The sequence below is a fragment of the Amblyraja radiata genome, chromosome 13 (genome assembly GCF_010909765.2).
Source record: "Amblyraja radiata isolate CabotCenter1 chromosome 13, sAmbRad1.1.pri, whole genome shotgun sequence".
In the NCBI taxonomy this organism is placed as follows: Eukaryota; Metazoa; Chordata; class Chondrichthyes; order Rajiformes; family Rajidae; genus Amblyraja; species Amblyraja radiata.
The window spans coordinates 41,388,718-41,411,920 of NC_045968.1; positions in this window are offsets into that span (position 1 = coordinate 41,388,718).

A 23,203-nucleotide genomic window follows, 5' to 3' on the forward strand; every position below is an offset into this window, starting at 1 on the left:
TGCAGAGCTAGCTGCCCGAGAAAACAGGCTGCCCCATCCTTAATATCGTAAGAGGTATCTACTGATAAACCCCCTTAAAGTTTTATCAGCTGCAAATTTGCATGCTATCTAAAAAACTCGATGACACAATGCCCTTTGATCTGAGTAGGGCAGAATTAGCTTCCACCACTGGCTTTGTTATCAAAACACCAGATAATGTGCCTCTTGTGTATAGATAGAGTCGCCAGAGTGCGCAACACAATCTCTTCCACCAGCCACTTAATCAGGAATACTGGTATTGAGAGCCTACAGATTATTATAAATACATTTTTGATTCACAACATGAACCTGCAGGTCAGATAAAAATACTATATGCTAGACTGGCTTCCTGCTGGTAGTTACCTATCCCAGAGAGGATGGCAATGATGTTTCCAACGAACTGGCAACTCCACTAACTGAGCGGAAATTTAAACATGTGTTGAGGGAGACTTCAACTACTTCACTCTACTGAGCAGTCTGATAACCTAAATCACAAATATTGAGGCAGTGCTTCCCTGGTCAATATAACCCATATGGCCAGCCAGTTCCATGATGGTCTACCCTGAACCAGGGTAACCAAGCTGTTCCTACTTGGAACTTTGGAACTTACAGAGGTTACTATGCAAGGCATCCTGCCAATGTCTCTGCATTAACCTGATCTTCTCCAGAGACAGTGAAAAGATACTAGACAGCCCATGCTGATAGTAAACCCAAACGTGGGCCGACAGACTGCTCCATTTCGGAGTTTTACTGAGGTTAATAAATAGACCTTACCTGCCAGCATCTCTGAACCCAGGTCGATCTGCTTGTTGGAGCTTCAGCGAAGTTCCATATGCAGACCTTGTCTGACCACATCTTCAGCCCCATGCTTGCCATTCCTTCAGCTGGTGTGATGTTACATCGCTGATGCCGCTGGCCAACTCATCTTGTAGTGGCTTGCCCGTCCCCAAGGGAACAGCAAATTTAGAGGCAAGAGCAGACAGCTCACCCTTATGCGACTCTCGTACATCATGCATTAAAGCATGGGATTCAGGCACATACTCATGTTCGGAGTCAGCTCCATACTGATCTCCGTCACTCCCCTCGATAGAGTGGGAGAAATAGTGCAACCCTGAACCAGGCGTTGCCACAGGTGTATGACTTGAACTGCCTGTGCATGCCTCCATAACACGGAACATATTTTGTGCCATCATCTCCGACACACTACATCCGAGTGGGAGGAATATTGCAACCCTGAACCAGATGTTGCTACAGGCATATGACTCAAACTGCCTGTGCATGCCTCGGTAACATGGAGCACATTTTTTGGCACCATCTCCAACACTCCTTTCATCCGAGTGGGAGGAATATTGCAACCCTGAAGCAGGAGTTGCCACAGGCGTATGACTCGAACTGCCTGTGCATGCTTCCGTAACACGGAGTATAATTTGTGCCACCATCTGATCCATCAGATGTTCCAATTGAGACAAACTGCCAATAGATGTGGGGACAGAATCCCCTTGACCCTAATCGTCCAACAGGACTTGTCTCACAGATTTGACTTTGACTTTGTCCCGACTCGGGTTTGCCAAGCTGCTCCTTCTAGGAGCCGAATCGGAACTAGCTGTGCAGATCGGCGTTGCCAACGACTCTGAAATGGCCGTTGGCTTTCTGCACTGCCGCAGTCCTCTGCTGTCGGTATAAATCATCATTATTTATTGTACCTATCAGACAGGTTGCACCTGCTAGTGACTCCAAGTCCTTGCTCCCTTCTGGAGCCTCAACCGAGTGTTTCAGGGAGGAAATAGAGCGCAACCCTGCACCAAGTGTTGTTTCCTCAGGCCTCTGGCGCCCATATGACCTGGATGAGCCGGCATTATAATCGGAGTTACCTCTTTCCGATACTCCCCTAGACAGAGTGGTAGAAATACTGCAACCGTGCCAGGTGTTGTCACAGCCAAATGGCTGGAGCCATCTGTAATGCCTCCGGTACATGGAACATAGTTTGTACACATGATTAAAAAGAAGCATATCCCCATTAGATCAGAGATTCGACTGCTTCATCGATATCCACATGGTTGGAGTCTCTTATGAAAGAATCTCCAACAGTCCCCTCTACTGAGCGGAAATTATCATGACGCAACCCTGAACCAGGCATTGCTCCACAGGTGTCTAATAGACACAGCTCAAAAAAGGCTTCCCAAGCCAGGAGCTCCTTTCTGGAGCCTCAATTGAGTTCTTAGGGGGGGGAATAGAATGCAACCCTGAACGGCCTTTGGCTGACTCGCTTTCGGAGCATTAATCTGTACAGGCATTGCCCGTAAGATGCTCCGAACAGCCGCATGCTCCAGTGGAGCCCCATTCTGTGCCACAATGGCAAGTCAAAATTTAATACACCATTTGGTGTATGTGTCCCTTGTATCCTTTGTATCCTATCTGCTGCGATAGTCACAAACGTGGCCAAGTAGCAACCGCTATTAAAAACTGCCAGCTCTATTTATAACTGCCCTATAAATAGAACACACCATATGCTGCTCTACAGCGTATGCTGCCTCAGCCGGCATCATCTATGTTTAAAATTGGTAGTTGCTATGGCAGCTGAGCTTACCTGGCGTTCGCTGTCCTGGCCGCGGCTATTTTTAAAACCACCGGCTGCTGCTAATCTTTAGCAGCGATCACTAACCAAGCCGCGCCGGCAGCAGCCCCGCCAACTCCTAATGGAGCCTCCATGGTGGCCTCCAAATCTGGCCGCCTGCTCCCGTTCGGAGCTCCAACGCCGGCAGCCGCAATATTGTATCTCAACTTCTAATGGGGCCTCCGCGGCGGCCTCCAAATCTGTCCGCCTGCTCCCGTTCGGATCTGCAACGCTGGCAGCCGCAATATTGTATTGCAGCTGCTTATAGAGCCTCCACGGCGGCCTCCAAATCCGGCCGCCTCCGTCAGCTACTCCGGGCCCACTGTACCACAGCGACCCGCTGAAGACAAAATTAACTTACCTGCCAGAGCAGTTTCGAACTGCTCCGACTCCCGCGCCATGCCTCGATGTATTGATGCGCATGCGGGCTGGGTATTTCTGTTCGGTATTTCAATTATTTTTTTGTTTGTTCATTATAAGGTATTACATCAGTAAGAAGGGTCCCGATCCAAAATGTTGTCAGTCCATTTCTCTCCAGAGATACTGATCTGCTGAGTTGCTCCAGCACTTTCTTTTGTTTTGCTCAAGATTCCAGCATCTATAGCATCTGTGTCTCCGTTTTACTGGAGAGTCTATGTCAGTTCCTTTCAATAAGGGAAAGAACTATTGCAGGGATAGCGTGGGTTCCCTGTCAGGAGTCTGTCGAGTGATGAATGTCAGGGAGCTTTAGTTTTGCTGGTTATTCACATTATCTCATTCTGTGTCAATGGAATTTCTTTGAGTCTTTAACTTTTTACAATTTTTAGACCACTTGAAGGAAGCAAATGCTTCAGAGCCTTTCATTGTCATATTATATCTATAGCTCGGAGACATATAAATTAAGTTGTACTGATGATGCGGTAATCAGTCAAAGTTATTATAGAGTTTAAAATGAACCTGTGGGTGGAACAATGTATTTGCTTACGTGATATTATGCAAGTGTCCCGAGAAAATCCTGCCAGTTAATGTACAGCTGTTCATTTCGGACATGAAAGTTAGAAGCCAGTGCAATTGATCAATAGGGAGATGTAATATACTGTATCACTGATATGGGCAGTCTCTTCACTGTTCCTCTCTGTTGACCTATAGTATTTAATAATATAGAAACTGTTAATTTGCACTCACTAATCTCAGTTTTGAAGATGGACTTCAAATATGTCAGAGATGTCTGCAGGAATTAAGTTTTCATTACTTCCATTATTTTCACTGGTGAATGCCAAAATTTTGGACATCTGCCCTGTACTGTCTCTAGTTCACAATGTACCAGCATCAAATTGCTAAGGCCAAGATTTAGCACAAAGTCATATCTTTAACTGTTTGCTCAGATGACATAATGCTCTGGACTGAATACTGCTGTTGAATTTCCAACAATTTGGCTGAGATGGAGACAAAGTTTTTCCAAACTTGGCCCTAGTATAGAGAAAGGTAATTGTGTCCAGGATATTCCATATACACTGTGAGACTTTGGTTTTCCATAAAGATCCATAAAGAAAACATTTGATTAGATTGAATGATTCCTCTGAAATCCTGGCAAATCCTTGTGAGCACAGTTGTGGGTAATGTAATTTTCTATGTAGTACCTCTAATTAACTCCAAACCATTTGGATTAATTTACTGCTTCAGGTTAAGGAAACTCTCATTGTGAAGAAAGCCACTGCTGCTTTGATACCCGAAGAATGTTCTGCCCCTCTTGGAAGCTGATCTGCAGTCATAGCCAGCTTTGTGCAAGCTGGTGGCAGCTTTCCTGTTGACAAGAGGAGTTCTGCTGCAGTTGGCATGCAGATTGGAAATGGCATAATCAATTTTTCCAGCGGTACATTGGCAATTTAATGTTCAATAGAGGTGTTTTGATAGCTTGTTATTTCACCACCTTTCACCTCATTCCAGGGTGTGAAGCTAATAAAGTGACATCTGAAGAAATTCTATGGCCAATGAGATGGCCCCTGTTAGCATATCTATAATTTCCCTTCTTTCACTGTCATCTGCTAAGATACTTCCCTTTTGCTACCTGCTGTGCTGGACTCTCTTCACCAGCCTCCATCTGCAACTTCTCCACTTTGAGCTGAAGAACATCCACAAAGGCTGAACCTTCCTGATGGCGAGGTTGCACAGAATACAGCAAATGTTTCAGGTCACACTTGTGCTGATCCAGAAAACAGGATCATGAGGACCGTAGAGTATTTCATTAGTTTCCTTGGTGGACACATAACAATTGTTATAGTGGTATTAAGGTTCACTAATGGGACAATAACAGTAGTCCAAAAGAATGGAAGGAGGAATAGTCCATATCAGGCAACATGATATCTGAAATACAGTATGCAAACAAACAAATTTATTTTTTAAAATAAATCATATGTAGTTACTCATGCAAACCATGTTGAAATTGTCTCTTTGAAGTGAATTACAACACTCAGAGATCAATGTTCACGCCAACCTACTGGTGTTTGCTCAAAGCAATATAGATGATGTCCATTTTCCTTGAGTAAAGAGCATCCAATTTGGCAATGTTACAGCATGCTATAAATTGTAAGACCTTCTTTTAGTATGGCTGATACCTGGAATAATCCAAAGGTAACAGTGACCTTGACAGCAACAGGCAGATCATTGCAGGCATCAATGCAAAGTAACGCATTGCAGGGAAATAGCTCCTATGTATAATGGACTCCTCATCATGGACTCCTCCTCCACTACACCACCTTCAGGTCCTTCAGATCGGCCGACTTGGGGTTGCTTAATGTCCCGCGGTCTAGGCATAAGCTCAGGGGCGACCGCGCCTTTGCGGTTGTAGCTCCTAGACTGTGGAACAGCATCCCCCTCCCCATCAGAACTGCCCCCTCCATCGACTCCTTTAAGTCTAGACTAAAAACTTATCTGTTCTCCCAAGCCTTTCCTGACGTCCTCTGAGTGAGGGTTATTTGTATATATGTATGTAGCTTGCTTGTGTATACTATTCTTATAACAAATGTAAAGCACTTTGGTCAAAAAGAGTTGTTTTTTAAATGTGCTATATAAATAAATGTGACTTGACTTGACTTGACTCATCAACCATCAATCACCCCATTACACTGATCCTACATTAATCCCTTTTTAGTGTTCTCCCCACATTCTCATTAACTCACCCCAGATTCTACCACTTACCTACAGAATAGAGACAATTTATAGTAGCCAATTAACTTATCAACGCACATGTCTTTGGAAGGAAATCAGAACTTCTAGCCGAAGCCCATATAGTCACAGAGAGAACATGCAAACTTTACAGAGATAGCATCTGAGGTCAGGATTGAACCAGGGTTTCTTGTGCTGCAAAGCAGTGGTTCTGCAGCTGTACCAAAAGAACTTGCAGAGATGTCTCCCAGGTATGGAGAGTCAGCTAAGTCACTGTTTTGCACCCAGGACAGATTATTGCAGTGAGGTTGGCACTGCAAATGATGAGTTTGGCCAGTATGTCAATACAAGGATGATTTGACCCGACAGCTTTTTTAATTCCAATGAGCAGGGGTAAAATTAACAGGTTGAAAGTTTAGTACACAGTCCATCCATTTTTCAACCTGTAAATGCTACTCCAAAAGTTATAATATGGATGCAAGAGACATTACAAATGGATAAACCTCTCTGTGAATGCAGATCATCTTTGCAATTGTCCTGGGTTCAATTACCAAAATGTTATGTCTATGTGTAAGATAATGCGCCTGTATAAATGTGTTTTGAGGGAAGAGTGTTGATGATAGGTTGTGAGACAGATGATAGGGGAAGAAGAAAAATCAATGCTAGGGTGTTTATCCTGTGTTTAGCCAAGGAGAGGCAGCACATGAACTGGTGATATATTTTTGGAGCCCAGACACCCTTGCATTTTAAAATGTAAACATTTGGTCAAACGCTCTGTGGATTGGCAGCAATCTGAACTGCACAATATGTTGTGTACTACTATTGATGATTTTGCCAACTTGGAATTTGAGCTACAGGATGACATCTTTAGTGGCAAAATTGTCAGTTAAGAAGCCTGAGATTCCTAATTAGACAAAATGCTGATAAAATGGATTGGAGAAAAATATAAACTACATGTTGAAAAAACTGGGTGATATTTGGCATTTAAATACAAGCATGTGGGAAATCCTGAATAAGTGGTTGTACTTTGATCATATATATATAACAAAGATCAAATGATTAATAAATAAGCGGCCTTAATGACAGAAATAACAATTTGTATCACAACACAATCAACTATACATCTCTTTATATTATTCATTTAATGTATATATGCACTGAATAATATGGCACATGGTGAACTGAAAGGCAAGCATTGTACAATCATTCAATTTTGCAATGACTTTTGTGCTTCTCTGATTCGTGCCAATAAAAACACACACGAGCAATGACAGAGGGAAAGGATTACTTGAAAAACATGATATGATGTGAGTTGTTGCTGCTCTGCTGGAAGCAAGAAAAATTGAGTTAATTTGCTGTACCAGTACCTTGAGAAAATCCCAACACAGCAGCATGACAATTACATCCAGGTGCAAGAACTTAATTCAACAAATTCTAGGCAGATTCCTTCAGTCAATTGCAAATTTTAACCTCAACTGTGACTAAATATGTATGCCCTTGGAAAAATAGACTTTCATATCAGCCCTTGCCAGCAGTTTTATTGGTATGTGTTGATGGTTGGCTTGTAACCGCGAAACTGATATTTTCCAACTGAATGTAACATTTAAACTTGTAACAGCATATTAGAACAGCTGTAGCATCTGTCACCTTGAACATGTTTGTATGTAACTTTAAATATTAAAATTTGACTCTTTAATTCTGATATAAAGTATCTTCATTGGATGTAGTCCCTTCTTTAGGTCTGTTCTGCAAATAGACAATAGACAATAGACAATAGGTGTAGGAGTAGGCCATTCGGCCCTTCGAGCCAGCACCGCCATTCAATTTGATCATGGCTGATCATCCCCAATCAGTACCCCGTTCCTGCCTTCTCCCCATATCCCCTGTCTCCGCTCTCTTTAAGAGTCCTATCTAGCTCACTCTTGAAAGTATCCAGAGAACCGGCCTCCCCGCCCTCTGAGGCAGAGAATTCCACAGACTCACAACTCTCTTATTCTTAAATGTGGCCCCTGGTTCTGTACTCCCCTAACATCGGGAACATGTTTCCTGGCTCTAGGGTGTCCAAACCCTTAAGGGGCTGTCCCACTGCGGTGACCTAATCCGCGAGGTCCGGCAAGTCTGCCCTCGACTCATACTCGCAGCATGGTCGACACAAGGTCCTAGGAGGTCTTCTTCTAACTCTCCTTCATGCTCGAGAGTAGTCCCCGCGTACTCGAGGCCTCAGCTAGGTCAACATGTTGAAAAATGCCCACGAGTAAAAAAAGGTCGCAATGGAAAAAATCGATACTTTTTTTACTCATAGATTTAGTCGAAGTAGGTCGTAGTAGGTCGGCATGTTATTCATAGGTAATCGAGGGTAGTCAAAGGTAATCAAAGGTAGTTGAAGGTAGTCGTAGATAGTCTTCAACATAGTCGAAGGAGGTCGTCTTCACTCTCTACTATTCGGTGTCCAATTTTCCTGAAGCTAGTCGACGCTAGTCGAAGCTAGTCTTCAACATAGTCGAAGGAGGTTGTAGGAGGTCTTCTAAATAGTCGAAGGAGGTCTTCAACATGACATTTTTTCAAACTCCTAAACTCTTTTAAACTCGCCAATTAGGTTGCCGCAGTGGGACAGCCCCTTTAATAATCTTATTTCAATAAGGTCACCTCTCATCCTTCTAAACTTCAGAGTATACAAGCCCAGCCGCTCCATTCTATCAGCATATGACAGTCCCGCCATCCAGGGAATTAACCTTGTAAACCTACGCTGCACTCCCTCAAATGCAAAATGTAACATTCTCCACCTGAATGCAAACATGTTACCTTGCCAGTAGCATAGCAGTTGATTCACTATGCTAATATTCTAGAGGTCTAGATCAATGACCCAGAGGTACAACTTTAAACTTCACAATGGTAGCTATAGCTTTAATTCAGTTAAACACATTTGGAATACAGTGCTAGCATCGTAAAAGAACCATGAAACTACCTGGATAAAAAGAAGTTTGAAAAGTCCACTGGTTACTTCTGACCCTCAGCACTGTGGTTGACTCTTAATACTGCTAGCAAGCCACTCAAGAAAAGATCATACGTTGAGGCAGTACTTTTACAATAAGGGTTGTAATTTCAAAAAAGTTGATAACCACCTTATTATGCATGTAAATTAATGGACAATAAATAATTCCAGCTAGCATATAGATCCCCATCACATCTTGAGGTAAATTAACCCAAAACTTACCGAACATGAACACACTATGTCTTAAAGTAGCAAATAGAGGCAGAGGCAAACAGTTTAGTGTGGAATTTCCAGTGATTTGGATAAAGGCAACAGCAAATATGGCTACCTTTGATCAAGGGCTTATTTTTAAAATCTGGGGAGTACAGAATTAGGGAGAGGTAAAACCAGGATGAATTTGAAAAAGAGGATAAGAATATTTAAATAAAAGCAATGTCAATGCATGTCAGCAAGCAAAAATGATTTTTAACCAGGAATTGGTTTCAGTTAGGTAGCAAAACCAGAATTTCAGAAATTTTCACATTTATGTAGGATGGAAAGTGGGGTTCTTTCAATGAAATGATGTGATGATCAAGTTTAGAGATAACAATGTGTTCACCTTAACTTGCTAAGGGAACCTTGCCTAAAGCACAGACAATTTCTCACAACCCTTTACAAGAGGAGAAACACATGAGGAGAAACAGGGAAGTGAAAATGGTGTAGTAGCCATCCTGAAACAAACAGATAAAGAAACATGGGAACTTTCAAGGGTCTGAGTGGGCCTGTGGTGAGAAACGGGAATATTTTTGATATTTAATGACAAATCATCAAAGGTCTCCAGTGACATTTTCCTCTGGGAGAGCTGAGTTCCGCAAATACATAATCACGTCATTTGGACAATGCACCAGCTCATAATGTTCAGAAATTCATGGGATCAAGCCAAGAATTAACATTTGGCAAAGATCGAAAAGGCTTTTCAACAACATAAATGGTTAGAACATGATTGTGTCAGTTCATAAATAGGACCTTACATTACATGCGCCTGTGACCTGATTATTGTTCATACTACTGCATTTTGGTGAACAGCTTTTGCAAAAGCCAAATGTGCCAGAGACATCGTGTGAGATGAGAATGCACTGGGCAAACCAAATGGAATCAAACCCATTAAGTTGCAGCAAATATCAGTTTTTGTATGTTTCTTTATATCAAGAACATTCACTGAATTTGACAGCCAACTAAAGGGACTTATCCAAGGCACGTCAAATAATGCTTCATTTATGTCACTGATCTATTTGCCATTTAGGACCACTATCAAATTTCTTTATGCCATTTCCAATAAGTTCAAATTATAGAATCAAAATTTATTTGGCATGTTGATGGATCAGCAGAAGTGCGGATAAATTGCCACTAACCAGAAAGTATAAGACCACATTGTAATCTTGTCTCGACTGTATTGTCTTTCTGCTGACTGGTTAGCACGCAACAAAAGCTTTTCACTGTACCTCGGTACATGTGACAAAAAACTAAACCCAAAGATGAATTGATGTTAATGTAAAATGAAGGCACAATGGTTAAATGATCAGACTGCTCTAAAGACCTGGATTAACAAAGCAGAGACAAGAGATCAAATTTCACCAGAGCAGCTGAGGAATTAAAATGTTGTTAATAATCTGGAATTTTGAGGACCTCGTCTTGGTAATGATGCTACTGGAAGCTTTTGTACTGACATAAAAGCCCATCTGCTTCATTGGTATCATTAGGTAGCAATGTTACAAAATTTTGAGATTTTAAAAATCAAGTCTGTAATTTATCCCATCAGATAAAGCATAAAAATAAGTTTAATTTGACACCTAATTCACTTTCATATCTCAAGTATTTAAAAAGTTATGGCCATTTTCATACTCGGAAATGAGCATCTTGTTCCCTATTGATTTTCTATGGACATAACAAAAAAGTTGTGATCGTGAACAGTCAAAAGCCCATAACTTTCTTAAAAATTAAGAGAACTGAATGAAATTTTCAGTTATCATAGATTGAAGCATTCTGAAACAAATATAAAATAATCTTACTTGGATGACCTGAAATTAAAGCATATAATTAGTTAGTTACCTAATTGTAGCTAATTTCAGACTTCAATTACTAGATCTAAACATCTATCCATTTCTTAATAAATGATTAACATTTTAAAATAGCCTAAATGTCCAAATAATATTCACAAATAATTCACAATAAAACATGATTTTTAAATCTCATTTACATTAATTTATAGGCCAAATGGAAGGAATTCAGTGTTCAATTGCTGTAAATAAATGCCCATTTAAATCAGCTTTCCAGTGGGTCCCCGTGGAACGCGCTGGTTTAGAACGTTCACATTGCGGTAGATTTGTGCCCTCAAATGCCCAGAAAAATACTGCGCGATATAATGGGCCCAAAATGAGCTACTCGCAATAGTAAACTTTGTATAACGGGATCTTTAGAAGCCCTTTTTAATGTAAAATTATACAACCTTCCTTCAGTTGTCTGCTTTATGAGACCCTGCGGTTGCTGGCGGTCGCGGGTTTAGAGATTGATTTTTAAACTACTATAACTATTATTCAAGGCCTTTAAACCTAATAATAGCTTTTGCGACGGGGTCTTCCAGCGATTTTTCGTTAATAATTAACTAGGCTGAACATCTTCGATTTGAACAGCCTAGAGAAAATCGCGTTTTAAACCCGCCCCCTCTAAACGGCGCCAAAATCGCGCACACCCGTAGCGGCAGATTTTCAAAGACGCTTCAGGTAGGCTTTGCAACATACCTACATTAGGTAAGACAGGAACTTTTCCTGCACTGAGGGACATAAAAGAGCACATCAACTAAGTGAGGACGATGGAAAATAGCAAAGGCACAGAGTGTACTCTAGTGGGGAGCCTCCAATAACCATCACAAGTGGCATGATAGAACTACTAAAGACAAAGTCCAGAGGAACATAGCTGGAAGATGGGATTCACTCTGCAGGTAATGGATGAACCCATTTAACCTCATCTTCACTGATCTACCGATGGCAAATGTATCTGATAAAAGTCTACATTGGTAAAAGTGAACACAATGACAGTCCCTGTGGAGACAAAGTGCCATCTTCACACTGAGGACACCATCCAGCATGCTGTGTAGCACTACAAATGTGCAAAATGGAATAGTCTCGAACTAGATCTCACAACCTTCAACAATAGCAGAAATGTACACCATCATAAACTGTCTCGTGCCTCTACGTATCCATCCAGTAGACAGAGTTAAACAACCTCAGAACCAACGGATCTGATCAAAGCTTTGCAATTCTCCCACATCTTGGTGTGAATTGTGATGGATAATTAACAAGTGCTAAGGGGAAGTGATGGCAACATGAACATTAATGTGATGGAAAGTAGACAAAAAATGCTGGAGAAACTCAGCGGGTGAGGCGACGTTTTTGGTCGAGACCCTTCTTCAGACTTCAGTCCTCACTGATCAGTCTGAAGAAGGGTCTCGACCCGAAACACCATCTACTCCTTTTCTCCATAGATGCTGCCTCACCCGCTGAATTTCTTCAGCATTTTTTGTCTACTTTCAATTTTTCCAGCTTCTGCAGTTCCTTCTTAAACATTAATGTGCTGGATGTAGTTTCAAGGCAATGTGTATTTATTAGAAACTCATCAGTGGTTGGAGTCTGCCTCACACATGATAAAATGGTTGTGATTGTTGAAGGTCAATCATTCCAGTCCAAAACATCACTGCACAGGTTTTTCAGGGCAGAGATCATGATCAGCCATCTTTAGTTGCTTCATCAATGACCTTCCTTTATTGGAAATCTTCCAAAGGAAATATTAATTGACGATTGTACAATGTTCCATACACATCTTCAGAGCAAATAAAGAAGTCCATGCACCAAGGACTACGCGACATTCAGGCATGGGCTGATAAGTGGCCAATAACCTCTGTGACGCAGAAGTGCCAAGCAATGACTATCCCTGCAAGAATAAATCTAATCACCTACCACTGACATTCATAAGGTAGTTGAGGCCAGTTCATTGGCTATATTTAAGAGGGAGTTAGTTGTGGCCCTTGTGGCTAAAGGGATCAGGGGGTATGGAGAGAAAGCAGGTATGGGATACGGAGTTGGGTGATCAGCCACGATCATTTTGAATGGTGGTGCAGGCTCGAAGGGCCGAATGGCCTACTCCTGCACCTATTTTCTATGTTTCTATGTTTCAATGGCATTAACATTACTGATTCCCCCACACATCAAAATGCTAGGCGTTAGAAAGTCTATGCAATCCAGCCACATAAATACTGTAACTGCAAGATCAGATCAGAGGCAGGTGATCTTGCAATGATCAATTCAATTTCGGGCACCCCAAGGCATTTCCACCATCTATTGACATTATTAGAGGGCATGATGGAATTTGAATCTTCACTTGCCTGGATAAGGCATTGAAACCACTCTCAAGAAACATGATGCTATCCAGAACATGCCTAATTATTTGATTACCTATCAACCATCCTAAACATGAATTCCCTCAACCAAGGGTGGACAACAGCTACAGCATGTACTATCCCCAAAATGTATTGAGTTTACTCATCACCTCAAATGATGTCCTATCCCATCAAGTAGGAAACGAGGACCAGCTGTGTAGGGAATGAGTACCCCAGCACTGTGGGAATACCTTCCCCAAGGCTTGCAGCATTTCTAGAAGGCCATTCACCATCACCTTCTCAAGAACAACTTGGAACGTACAATGAATGCTGAATTTGTCAGCGATACTCAGGTTCTGAAAATGAGCATATTTTCAATTTTCCACCTGGCTGTAATATTGCCAATGTCAACCTATTGTTTGTTTCCTTTTATAAATATACTTCATGTCTTTCTCTGCATTCAATATAGAATCAATTTAATGCATTCACTTGCAATGCATTATCCACCCATGTTTTCATTTTTAAACAGTACATCCATGATTTTACTTCGGAGTCACGTGAGTGACTACGTGAAGAACCCCGCCAGGACGCATGCGTGTCATATCGCTACACGCATTGCAACGAGTCACAGCAGGGGGAACGACGTTCCCCTTAGCGGCAGAATTTGAAAGCCGGGAACAGCAGGTAAGGAGACTCTGCGTTCCTTCCACTTACCTTACAGGTGGAGACATGGACCAGATCCACGAAGGCTGCGAAAAAGCTGGCGGGGGAGAACCGCGGAGTGGCGGGCAGCCAGCCGCAGCAGCCAACGGCACGCCAATCTCCCGAAATGGGAACAGCTGTGCCCGACTTCACTCCCGCACCGGCCACGGCCGGGCGGTAGAGCGAAGCAAAAAACTAACAGAGTCGTTGACTCCAATGAGTCCGACTCTGAATAGCCGCGAGCGGCCAGTGCCCGTGAGCATTGGGGCCGGTTGGAGCGGCTTCAGGAGCAGCCGCGAGCGGCCAGTGCCCGTGCGCATTGGAGCCGTTTGGAGCGGCTGGGAGCGGGGAACAAGAGCAGCTGCGACGGCCAGTGCCCGTGAGCATTGGAGCCGGTTGGAGCGGCTGCAGGATCAGGAACAGCCGCGAGCGGCCAGTGCCCGTGAGCATTGGGGCCGGTTGAGCGGCTGGGGGAACAGGAGCAGCCGTGAGCGGCCAGTGCCCGTGAGCATTGGAGCCGGTTGGAGCGGCTGCTGGAGGAAATACTCCAAAGTGGCAGGCTCCGGGAGATGGAGGCTAGCCACAGTGGGCAGTTAGTAAGCCCCACAGCAGTGCCTCTTGTGGGGCTGCACAGTGTTTCTCCCTCATCAGAGGGGAGCACGGAGGGTCAATTCTGGGCTGACCCTGAAGAGGGGAGTGATCAACATACCCCTAGTATGCCTGGGGTGAAAGAAAACATGTTGGATATGGTGTCTCAGTTTATCCAACCCGACCAAATTGGCCTAAACCTGGAGCCGAAAATAGCGGCAAGCATTGACTACATGTCTTTTAACCAACTACAGGGACAGGCATTATCGGACACCACAGCACGACACTTACCACCAGGGAACTGCAAGTCGCTAAATGTTCCCAGTGTCAACCAGTGCATCTGGAAACATGTCGGGGCATCAATTAGAACCAGGGACTTAAAAATACAGAAAGTCCTAAAAGTCCTAACAGCAGGAATTACGGCTTTTGCCCGCACATTGAATGAGCAAAACATGACCCAAGACCACCAAGATGCACTGGCTTTACTCTGCAACTCACAATACGAGTTAAACAGTATTAGGAAACGTGCTATCCAACCGGCTTTAGACCCCAAATTTGCAGGCCTCTGCAAACCTGGAACCTCCAAACCATCAATACTACTATTTGGAGTGGATTTATCAAAACAAGTCAAAGAACTTGACGAAGAGGCGAAAACCCTGGGGCTCATAAAAGCAGCATCCAAAAGCTACTACGGCCAAAAACATCACCCCTACGCACCCACCAGTCGGCCAAGACAAACTGGAGAAAGCGCAAAAACCAGGAACACCCAACATCGGTCTTTTTTAGGCCATGGCCCATACCGACCTTCCTGGAAAATGCGCAAGCCCTCAACACCAACCCAACTACAGACCCAGACAACGGCGCCTCAACGTCCACGGAGGATGCCGAAGAAGTAACACACCTACCACTGGTAACCATGGAGGTAGGTGGGTCTGGTTCCTTAAGAATTAAAGGGAGCATGGAAGTTGGTGGGAGATTACGATATTATTTGGATGCATGGAATAAGTTAACTACCGACACTTATATTCTAAGCAGTATCCAGGGTTATACCATAGAATTTATACAAAAACATAACCCTCCAGTTCAGCATGTACCGAACCGAATGTTCGTGCTCACAGGCATAGAAAAATCTAAAGCACATGCTGAATTACAGCGGCTATATAAAAAAGGAGTAATTGAGAAAACCCAACACGAATCACAGGAATTCGTGTCCAACATCTTTATAAAAAACAAGAAAGATGGTGGTTGCCGCATCATTATCGATTTGACTACTTTGAATACCTTTGTACAATATATTCATTCAAGATGGAAACCTTTGTTACTGCTAAGCAATTAATTTCCGAAGGCTACTACATGGCAAGCATCGATTTCAAAGATGCTTACTATACAGTACCCACAAGAGGTGACCACAGATGTTATTTAAAATTCACCTGGATGGGTCAGCCCTGTAAATACAGGGCACTACCTAATGGTCTAACATCAGCCCCCAGGCTGTTCACAAAATTTTTGAAACCAACCCTAGCGTTACTGCGGAAACAAAAACACATGGTAATGGCATAACTAGATGACATACTTATTGTTGGCAAAACTTTGGAATTGGCTAAACAAGCGGTAACAGCCACAAAACAATTGTTTGAAAAACTGGGGTTTATCATCCATCCAGTTAAGTCTAAATTAACGCCTTCAACAAAAATGGATTATGTGGGGTTCACCATTAACTCAGTTCTCATGTCAGTGACTTTGCCGAAAGAAAAGGTTAGAGCCTTAATAGAGGCTTGTAGCGAAATCATTGACATCACCAAACCATCCATTAGACTGGTTGCTAGAATAATTGGGAAGATAGTGGCTGCATTTCCAGCCACACAATTCGGACTTTTACACTATCGAAATTTACAGAGAGCAAAAATAAGAGCACTCAAAATTAATGGTGGCCATTTTGACAGACCAATGAAGCTACCAACAGAGGCCATAATGGAACTAAAATGGTGGGAACATAACATCAGGTATTGTTCCAATCCAATAATTATCAGCAATCCGTCTATGGTACTACAAACTGATGCCAGTGCACTTGGTTGGGGTGCTACCAATTCCATCTCCAGCTGTGGAGGGAGATGGAATGCACAGGAGGCATCATTATTACAAACACTGGGCATAAACTACCTGGAAATGTTAAGTGCATTCCATGGCCTTAAGTCATATTGTTCTGGGTTAAATCACCAGCATGTTAGACTACAAATTGACAACACCACCGTGGTAACATATATCAACCATATGGGTGGAAACAAATCGACATCATGTGACAATCTGGCCAACACAGTTTGGCAATGGTGTATCCAGAGAGATATTTGGATATCAGCTACCTACTTACCAGGTAAACTAAATTTAGTGGCAGACACCAGGTCACGCAAAGTCAATGAAAACACTGAATGGATGTTGGATAAAAATGTATTTGCTGAAATTACAGCATGGTATGGAACACCAGATATCGATCTTTTCGCATCCAGGCTCAATCACCAGTTATCAAATTATGTTTCATGGGAACCAGACCCTGGGGCAGCGGCAACAGATGCATTTTCGCTGCATTGGGGGAAATTGTTTATTTATGCATTCCCTCCTTTCTGCCTCATCAGTCGGGTATTAAGGAAAATACAGCAAGACTCTGCGTCTGGTATTTTCATAGTACCCGATTGGCCTACTCAACCATGGTTCCCGGTGATACTAGACATGGTATTAGAACCATGCATCACCATCCATCATAGACCTAATTTACTGGTCCATCCAGTAACAAAGGAAAGATCACCCACAGATCTATGAACATCCCATCTGTTCTGGAATTCCTGGCAAGCCTCCATTACGGTGAGAGGCTCAGTCATAGTGCCATCAACTGCGCCAGAAGTGCTCTGCCAACATACCTGTGGCAAGGAACAGAGCGGCATTCTGTTGGGACACACCCTGGTAACCAAACTCATGAGGGGCATTTTAATGTTAATCACCCAAGAACCAGGTACTCCCAAATATGTGATGTGAGCATTGTACTGACCATGTTAAGAAACTGGTCTCCAGCTACAGCTCTGTCCCTACAGAAACTGACTATGAAAACAGTCATGCTGATGGCCTTGGTCACGGCACAAAGGGTCCAGTCACTACAGAAACTAAGGCTGGACAACATGACTATTTCATCTGGAAATTTAACTTTTCACATCAATGAATTAGTCAAACAGAACAGACAGGGGTCAGCAGGCAAAAAAAACCCCAGAATTCAGGGCATACCCGACAGATGATCGTTTCTGTATTGTAACACACTTAAAATTATATATGGAGTATATTAAGATCATCAGAGGGAAAGAAATGTCACTTTTAATCAGCTACAAACAGCCACTCAAAACAGTGACAGTCCAGACCATCTCTAGATGGCTAAAACAGGTCCTAATAAGGCTGGAGTAGACACTAGCATTTTAAATCTCACTCCACCAGGGCTGCCGCTACATCGGCAGCTATGAAGTTGGATGTTCCTATGGACCAAATCCTCAAGACAGCAGGATGGTCAACGGAGAACACTTTCCAACGATTTTATAACAAACCAGTCATTAAACCTGGAACATTTGCAGAAACAATTTTAAGTTCTGTAATATAATTTACCCCATAAATAGGGGCTATAATTTGATGTTAATATATTTATCGTTGGGTTTTCACTATTCTCCCCATAATCAAGGCAGATGTGATGCATGGACTCGTTTCCACGGCATGAAATCACAGAACTTTAAAATCTTCACGTAGTCACTCACGTGACTCCGAAGTAAAATAGTAAGATTAAACGAGAACTTACCAGTTTGAAGTTTGATCGTTATTTTGTGAGGAGTAACGTTGAGGGATTACGTGCCCTCCGCTCCCACCCTTGATCATATACTCAACTGGTATCTCTTCTCTAATCTTACTATGTTTAGTCATTACAGTTATCTGTGATTTCACACCGCTGCTTTGAAGAATGACACGCATGTGTCCTGGCGGGGTTCTTCACGTAATCCCTCAACGTTACGCCTCACAAAATAATGATCAAACTTCAAACTGGTAAGTTCTCGTTTAATCTTACTATTAATTTGAGAAACAGTTCCACAGGGCCCAGCCCCTCAGAGTCAGTGACAGCAAGACCGTAAACTGTGAGTACTTATCCACAAATCCTTTGGGGTGCCTGCACTTCATCTCAGTGTGTCCCGTAGCACATACTTCCACATCTTTCTATTGTCTGTTGCAGAATTCGGAATTGATATTGCATCACTTTTACATTAAGGAGCCAGCTTGAAATATGTTTTCTTTTTAAATAGCAAGACAAATAGGGAATCAACTAATGTGTTTACTAACCTGTCAGGTAAAGTACCTACTAGCTCAGCACTGATATCTCTTTTTAATATGATAAATCAGCATTTTACTATTTACATCAGTCTGAAGAGGGGTCTCGACTCAAAACGTTACCTATTCCTTCACTCCATAGATGTTGCCTCACTCGCTGAGTTTCTACAGCATTTTTGTCTACTTTCGATTTTTCCAGCATCTGCAATTCTTTCTTAAACATTTTACTATATTTCATCACTACACAAGTAGTGAAATAGTTAATAATTATTGGTCAGTAATTGTTCTTTCAATTTAATTAGCTTCTATAGCTAAATGGGATAATTACAGATACTGACTGCCCCTCCAATGATGCCCTAACACATGAACACCTGCTGTGGCAGAATAAATCACAGCTACTTGGTATCTCAAAGAATTACATCAGTTGCCTGCTTGATGTTATAACTGAAGAAAAGTTGGCATTATTGCAGTGGATTTTTTTATTTATTTTTTTTAATATTTTTATTAGAAGTAGACATATTATAAAGTATAGTTACATATTATAGTAAAAAAACTTTTCATATACATCAGTCATACATTATTAAAATTTTCAATTATCAATTACTTGTGCTTCTAGTGTTTTTATTTTTTATAGAAAGAGAGAGAAAAAGAGGGTAGAAAGTTACAAATTTAAAAAAAACTGAAAAACAGAGGAGGTGGAATGGGTTACCTGTAATACGTCAATCGAGATAGGTTCGTAGATTATAAAGTGTAGCTTTTCATCTGATCCTGAGTTCAAGTTTCAGTTGGGTCCTCGTGCTGTGCCAATCTATCCCTTCAGATAGTTAATGAATGGAGCCCAGATTTTATCGAAAATATCTTGTTTGTCCAGCAGTGGATTATTTCAATATGACAAAATATCAATGTTGCTACCTCACTTTTCTGTTTGTCTTTAGACTTTACTTTATTTCAGACTTTAGAGATACACCGCGGACACAGGCCCATTGGCTTACTGAGTCCACACCGACCAGCAATCTACCCATACACTAGCACTATCCTACACATTAGGGACAATTTACAAAAGCCAATTAACCGACAAACCTGTACGTCTTTGGAGTGTGGGAGGAAACCGGAGCACCCAAAGAAAACCCATGAGGTCGCATAAGAATGTACAAACTCCATACAGACAGCATCTGTAGTCAAGACCGAATCCGTGTCCCTGGTGCTGTAAGGCAGCAACTCTACCGTTGCACCACTGTGGCGCCCCATCTTGTTTCAGTTGTTTTAAAAAAGGAAACAAATGAAGAACAGACAACTGATTTCATAAATTAAACTATACTTCCAAATTCTACACCTTTATGACATATGGAGGTTATGTTATTTTATAATTTAATTTATAGTATTTTTGTATTGTTTGTTTTAGTGTAGAAATTCATCATTGTTCTCATGTGCTACATACTCAATACACTAAAGTGTGTACTTTGTGAGCCACTTCTAAAATTCAAACACAACTTTGTAACATTTTACAAATGTTTTAATATGATAAAGGTTGATCCTGTGGGATGGGAATGCAAAGTCACAGAAAAAACATGGATTTGGAGCCAAAAAGTTTGATTTGGAGCATGCTTCTTATACAGAATAATTGAGGGATAGAATTATGTAGTTTTTTCACCCCATTAATAGATTCCCCTGCAGCTAACAACCCATCAATTCCACTTCCACTGAATTAAAGGGAATGCCATTTGAAATGTTCTACAACAGATCCACAATCTGATATGCCAGGAGTTTAAAAAAAAAAATTCCATTGATTGCTATGCTTTGTTTCACTGGTTTTCTCACCATGATTCTCCTTTTATTTTTATGTCTGGTAAGTCAATATTTGAAAGGTGGAGAATCTCCCAACAAAATGACCAAATGATGTGTTATAGAGCAGATGGATCTAGATGTACAGGCATATAGTTCCTTGAAGGTAGAGTTGCACGTAGAGAATGTGGTCAATATAGGCTTTTTTTTTGCCAGCTCGTGTGCCATGTATAATATACAGTACATATTTCCCCCTTTTTTTTACTTAACCACTGCTACCAGGGCATTGTTAATAAGATTTTCAAACTAAAATATATGCATCGTGAACATATTTATTCTTCACCCACAATTAATAGATAGGTTTGGATCAAAAAGTCCAGCAACTCGGTTTATTTGGAGTTTGGCTGAGTGATGCAACGTAGATACAGTAGATGGCATCTTGTGTTCTATAGTATGATCTGCTCAAACAAATACTTAAACCTAACAACTTAGTCTTACAACTATAACAGTGACAATGATCCAAGGGGATTTATTCCAAAAACAATTCAATTATGGCCGGGAAAGAAAGAAAGCTGCTTTTTATAGAAAGTTCAAATAAACCGAGTTGCCGGACTTTTTGATCCAAACCTATCTATTAATTGTGGGTTTGTGCAACTGGATTTGTGCTTACGTAACATACTCATTTCCATACAAAATGTTGTAATTTTTATTGAGATGTTGTCAAAACTGAGGTTGTCAGCCTTTGAGGAAAGTTAAAACATTTTCAAAGTATGCAACCATTAAGAGTCAAAATGTATTTAATGGGCAGAATCAATGTAATAAATAATGAATTAATAAACTTTAATTATTAAATATTTATTTCATATGCTACACAGATATAAAGCATGATTAAGGAAGCTTGGAATATGATACATTTTCTACACAAGGCCTTCTCTACTGGATAAATATATCCCATGGATCCTGTAGGACATTTACCAAATACCCCTGATATTTTTTTCAAAACAAGTATCTTCTTTTCAAATGGTGGTACAAAGCAATAACATTTAAATACAAATTTGTGTGAAAATATATGAAATATAAGGTGAGCGGGGAAAGACTAAGATGAGAGAGGAAATATTTAAAAGGGACCAGAGGGACAACTTTTTCACATAGAGTTTGATGTGCATATGAAGTGAGTTGCCAGAGGAAGTTACGATGTTTAAGAGAAACTTACAGGTATGTGAATTGGAGGGTTTGGAGGAAAGATTTGGAAGACATGGGGCCAGGTACAGCAAGCGAGACTCGCTTGCTCAGTTATGCAACTTGTTCGGCATGTATGTGTTGGGCCCCAGGGGCTATTTATATGCTGTATAGCTCTATGACACTATGTTTTTAGCCCTAATAGTTTAATCTCGGGCTGTTGGGGAATGTATTTTGTGGCCTCAATGTGTAAGGTTATGTGTATGCACAGAGCCAATTCATAGATTTTTCATGGTTGTATGCATTAATTTGTGTTTGTTCAATCTCAAAAATGATTCATTATGCCCACACTTTTTAAAGAGATAACTCTCATTAGAACTGGCTGTTATGAAGAGTTCCAAGCAGACTTTGGAGTAGACAACCAGCTTCTTTGACACTTGCAGATCTTCCATCAATATATTCTTATAATGGACTCCCAAGCCAACAGCATTTTTGGTCTGTTCTTTTAAGTTTGAGCAAATTTGTTCCATTGTCTTAGGATATGTAGCTCACACTGTATGTTCATTATGTAACAACTGTCAAATGGTGTCACAGCAAAGTCAAACACACTGAGAGACGTTTGACATTGATGCTGAATACCCAACATTGTTTATGAAGAGATGCATTGTGCATCATGCAATCCTAATTCACATTATGCACTGTTCCAGCTCCGATCTCTCAATTGTGCCGACTGATTTTTCAGGTCATTTCAATCAAGTAGCAAATAAAAAACACTCACCAAATGATTACATGGCTAGTTAGGAGACTGTTCTAAAATATTTTCTGCTTTTTGAGGGGAATAACAATTTTAAATCGTGATTGAATCAATACTAATTTGATATGATAGTAATTGATTGGCATTAATTAAACTTTTTAAACTAAAGTTTCCATTAAATCAAACAAGCTGACATAATTTTGACATGAAATTTTGCACTTAATGTAAAATTAATTCAGTACACACTTGTTAAACTGTAGTAATTGATCAAAGTTTGTTTAAGACATTCTGATTTAAATTGTACACGTGGCACAATGCCAAGAAATGCAATGTTGAATAAATACTCTCTCACAGAATGTAATGCAAATGTTATCATAAAATACAGTCTAAGTTGTATTTACAAGGACGCCCGGCACAGCATACTTTGGAAAATATTCTTAGTGCCAGTTTCATATTTTCATTCTTTGCAACTGGATTGATTTGGTTATGCCTTCCCTGTAAAATCGAATGTGCACAGAAACTTAAAAATGAAAGTTACTTAAGATTTCAAATGATTTAATACAAAAAGCATTTCAAAAATTCTAAAATATCCAGTATTCTAACCGCAAAATAATCAGCCTAGACTGTCTTTAACCATTGGCGAGGAATGGTTGGGCTGTAGGCAGACGCAGC